This window comes from Gadus chalcogrammus, chromosome 6, assembly GCF_026213295.1.
Source record: "Gadus chalcogrammus isolate NIFS_2021 chromosome 6, NIFS_Gcha_1.0, whole genome shotgun sequence".
NCBI classification, from domain to species: domain Eukaryota; kingdom Metazoa; phylum Chordata; class Actinopteri; order Gadiformes; family Gadidae; genus Gadus; species Gadus chalcogrammus.
This window is the reverse complement of record NC_079417.1, coordinates 19091193-19096192: the sequence shown is the minus strand read 5'-3', so window position 1 is coordinate 19096192 and position 5000 is coordinate 19091193. Positions and strand designations below refer to the sequence as shown.

Below are 5000 nucleotides of genomic sequence, written 5' to 3'. Positions count from 1 at the left end.
CAAGGGACCCTTGACCGATCGGCTTCTCCGTTGCGCTCCCAAACAGCCCGTACGTGTGAACATCGTAACTTGATACTTTAAACAAGACACACAATCGAATGTTGTGACTCTCTGTCGTCTGCAGCGGCTCATCCGGCGAGTCTGGCTCTCAACGACTCCGCGCTGACCCCCATGTTCCCTCGTGGACACCGCCCTCCTTGGGTTCATGTGCCTATCGTTACCAGTCGGGCCAAATCCTCCTGGACCTCTGAACTGACCCTGTCCTCCCTCCAGAGGATTGAAAAAGAAAAAGAAACCCACCATTCCCCAGGGGAGTGCTGGAGCTAACAAGAAAACCGCTGGGCCAAGTCTCTCTTAGAAGTGCCTTGTTTTCCCACAGGACCACTTTCAGCTTAATAAACATCTTAACTAGCCAGCGGTCCCACAGGAGCTGCTGGGAAATCCTCGGAGTGGCCAGAGAGAGCGAGAGCCTGCCCGGCCTTTATGGCATCCAGGTGGTTGGTTAAAAAAAAAACTAAGGGCCGGCCCTCTCATAAATGTCCAATAAAATGCATGTGGCACCTCCAAAGGTGGACGGGGTCAGCGCACCTGTCTGTGGACGGACGCTCCCCCCCGCCCCGACCCCAAGGCCGCCCTGGCGTCCAATCAGTGGGCCGCTGCCCTCGTCTCCAACGCCATCGCTCGTCCCGTGCACACCATGCAGCTGGTTGTCTGTCAGAACAACGGATGGACGGTGAGTCTGAGAACAGAGAGACACCTTTCTCCCCACGCTAGATGTTTGATTTGTTGTCCTGGTGTGTTGAACACAAGATGAATGAACACGTTTTTAATGAAATGATCGACCAGATTCTATAGTGGTCAGGGAGTTTCACTCAAAGCAAGAAGGTTGCCTGTTCAGCCCCACTTTTTTCAATGTCTCACTAAAGCCATCTTTACCTGCTCATCAATGAGACGTAAAATAAATTCACTCCACCACCAAATATAACTGAATAATAACGCTTATTCCTTATCATCTACTCTATATCTTGTTTTCTTTCTATCTGCTAACATGAACACCAAAACAGGAAAGTCTCAACAACAAAAACAAAAGTCTGGCTTTTATATTGGCGGGGGCCCGCTTCGCTCCATCAGAAGGCAGTGTACATCATGGGGGCCCGTCAGCCTCGTTAAGGCCGCTCACACGTAGGGGACCACAAGGACTCCCTTGATCCTCCCGATCTGGCTGCTGTCCGGGCAGAGGGTTAATTGTTGCGCAGGTTGAGGAGAGACCTGCACGGTGTATCGGGCCTTTGATCTCACTTGAAAGGAGTTAATTGATCTCTGTGTTAGGGCCACTTTATGTTGTACTTTCTTGCGAGGGAGGGAGGGAGGGAGGGAGGGAGGGAGGAGAAAATTAATAGAAGAAAGGAGAGGGGAGGAGAAAGGGAGATTGGGGGATTCCAGTGGTCAACTCAGGGGAGGAAAATAAGAGGGAGTAACAAATAGCAGAAAAGAGAAATAAGCAGAGAGAGGGCGTAAAAAACGAAAAACAGGGAAGAAAGAGGAAAAAGAACAGGGTGGATAGGATGGATTGTGAAAGAAACGAAGGACGGAGAGCGAGGGGGAGAAAGAGTGATTGGGTCAAAAAAAAGAGGGATGGAGGGAGAGGGAGAGATCAGCTCACACCCCACACCATCCCTGCTCAATTACAATAATTTGACTCACATGGGCAGCGGGGAGCGGGAGGCAGGGAGGGAGAGAGGAAGAGGGGAGGACTGAACGGTGTGGGGGAGGAACACATCACTCACCCTACCCCGGGCTGAGGTAGGGCCGGACGGCTCCGATGTGCTGCTGCTGCTGCTCCCCTCCCAGTGCAGCCAGGGATCCTGGAGGTAGCAGCAACCGAGGCGCTTGGGAGCACCACGCGCTCAGCTCTCCCTAGGACCACTCACCGCCTCATGACATCAGCCCGGGACCAGGAGACAGGCGCTTGGGGGGCTGGTTGGGTGGGTGGGGGGGGGGGGGGGTGGGGGCGCGCTGAACCGTGAGCTGGGACTTCTGTTGACTCTTGTCTCAGCACAGGGAGGAGAAATAAATCGTTCCGGCTACATCTGTAGAGGAGTATGCCAGGGGACGTACGCATCTCTCATCCAGCCCTGTTGTACAAAAAGTAGAGGAGTGTGTGCACGTGTGTGTGCCCGTGTGTGTGTCTGCGTGTATGTGTCACAGCGGCAGATTGATTTTGAATGTCAAGCAGCTCCCCCCCCGCTCCCCTGCCGGCGTGCTCCATCACGCGGGATGCGGTGTGCGTCTCACATCCTCAGGGTGATGCTACGATGGGTGGGGGTGGGGGTGGGGGGGGTCTCTCAGCACCCTGCCTCTGACAGGCCTCCTGCCTTCACTCCTTCACCTCTCCCCCCCCCCCCCCCCCACCTCTCCATCTTGCTCTCTCTCCGGCCTCCCGCCCCCCCGAGCTCAGGGGAAGCAGGGCTGTCAGAGGGAGAGTGGCAGGCTAAGCTTGTCTTAACACAGCGCCTCAAACCACCTCATAAATACAGGCTTCCTTTTCCAATTTCCAATACGGGCCCCCCCCCCCCCCCCCCCCCCCCCCCGTCTCTTCGTCCGTCCGTCCACCCGCATGTGCACCGCTCCGGTGTCACGGTGCGAGGGGTGTGAGTTTAAAAATGACCGGCGGGACATCTGGCTGGGAGGAGGGCGGAGCTTTGATGTTCCACGCGGTCTCCGTGAAGGTGGGGTTCTCGCGGGCCGGGCGGGGGACCCCTCCATGCTCTGAGAGGAGCGGAGGAGGGAGATGATGAGGGGGCGGGGTGAGGGGTGTGGGGGGGGGGGGGGTTGGGGGTGGGGGGATGACAGGGGAGGGAGATGACGGGGGGGGGGGGGGGGACTGAGGAATATGAATTGGGCTTGTCGCCTGGTAGATGGAGAGGGAGTTTGAGAGATGAATACCTGGAAACAGATCCACCACATGTTGCAGCGCTGTAACGCGCGTCCAGCCCGACGCCGCCCCGCTCCGCGGAGCCCACATGTGTGTGTGTGTGTGTGTGCACGTCTGGTCCTCTCAAACCCAGGGTCAGGGGGAACACAGAGGCCTGCACCATTTTCGACAGAGAAGGCCGGTTAGTGAGGATCTGCTTTGCGGCGTCGTGTCCGCAGCAGCAGTAGAGTGGAAGCATGTGGGAAGGCTTTGTGACGGGAGGCGGGAGGCGAGGGGACACATGTGGGACTGGAGGTTCTGAACGCTGCGTTCCTCCAAGCCCATCTGGAGGCTCTCTGGCCAGCGGCTCCCTGAACTCTGGCCTAGAGTCTGGGCTCTGGGCCAGGCTCTGACCTCACTAAAGGGAGTGGAGGAAGGGGTCTGAGCAGAAACGGGCACGTCGACCATCTCTTTGGGGTCAAAATACTTTATACATACAGTAGGACCTGGTGTGTGCAGATGCTGCTATCAGCTAACAGACTCCTACATAGTTTTGAGAAGCATAATAATATGAGTTAGTTTTTCTACGTTATCCATTTGTTATCCATTTGAAGCGCAGTGCATTGCATCGTGATGTAGGCCTACGATTAAATTGTGCAATTTTACATTTACATCGATATTGATCAAATATAATATATCAAATGAACACGTAGCCTACGTTTCTTGATGTTGGACAACTGCGTTTGGATATTTCCATTCGATACTTCAATTCATACAGAGTTGGGATAAATGTGATCACTCTGTTCACATGTATTTTATTTTACGTTAATCCCTGCTCTCATACAGCCCCCCTCTTCCTTGTGTGTGGACCGGAGTGGATTTGGCAGCGTGGGCACTTTACGCACGCAGGAGCGAGGGCTGTCAGACGAGTTGAGCTCACGGGGCTCCACTCCGGTGACATGCAGGGGACTGAGCGCGCAGGAGAGAGAGAGAGAGAGAGAGAGAGAGAGAGAGAGAGAGAGAGAGAGAGAGAGAGAGAGAGAGAGAGAGAGAGAGAGAGAGAGAATCCTTCACCGGAGGACTGCTCAGACCGTCGCTCTGATTCCAGCAGCAGAACAGAAGGCTCAGCGTGACGATATGTCCCACGGCAGCGGCTTCTGCCGCACACTTCGTTACACATCTGTGTGTACGATGGATGTGGGGAATGGCTCGTGAAATCCACTGAACGAAATTAACAGAAAGATATGTATGTATATATATTTATATATATATATATATATATATATATATATATATATATATATATATATATATAGGTATAAACTTACACACACACACACACACACACACACACACACACACACACACACACACACACACACACACACACACACACACACACAGGAGTGGAGGTATAAGCGCTATACCCTAATATGGATGTGTTTTTTTTGTTTTTTTATAGCATCTTTTTGTATTTGTGTTTTAATTTCAAGTTGCAAGTTTTGCAAAACGAGCAAAACAAATGTAATGCTGCCAGTTTTCGTTTGATGTTAAGCTTAAGACCCCTCTTTTTCTTATCTTGAACATAACCTTTGAATATAAAAAAAAATCCTCACTAACTTCCACCAGGAATCAATACACCCATACACATGCATCATCTATGCTTGGATTGGGTTTGACAGTATCTTCTACATACTGCATACGACACGTTTAAAGTTTAAAGGCTCTCGTTCCTATAAGTTAAGACCAGTAGACCCCTACGTCTTAGCGTGGGTGCGTGGGCGTGGCTCCGAGGGGCCCCTAGGTTTCCATGTTCCAGGTTCTGTGATCCACTCGCCGCCCATGAGGGGTTTTGTGATGAAGAGACGCTGTTCGCCGGAACACGAGCGGTGTTGCCGTCACTGAGCCCAGGCTGGGGACTTGTATTCCCTCTTGTTTTGCTCACTGCTAATCTGTGACAGCGTGCTCCTGTTCCTCGGATGAGCAGCAGGGATCCAGCCTGAGCCAGAGCAGAGCCATCGTGGAGGACTCAGTGAAGTGAGGGGGCCATACTCACTTAAAGACAACTACTATAAAGGTTGATGAA

The 5000-nt window shown here is 52.8% G+C and overlaps 1 protein-coding gene across 3 annotated transcripts in view; it reads right to left on the bottom strand.

Moving 5' to 3' along the window:
- Positions 1 to 4996: 4996 nt before the first annotated feature.
- The window catches only part of mvb12bb (multivesicular body subunit 12Bb), a 33921-nt gene continuing 33917 nt past the window's right edge, over positions 4997 to 5000 (bottom strand). For all 3 annotated transcript variants that reach the window (XM_056593085.1, XM_056593086.1, XM_056593087.1), the window contains one exon: positions 4997 to 5000. This exon is cut by the window's right edge and continues 415 nt beyond it. The gene's annotated coding sequence lies outside the window, so the exon portion shown is untranslated.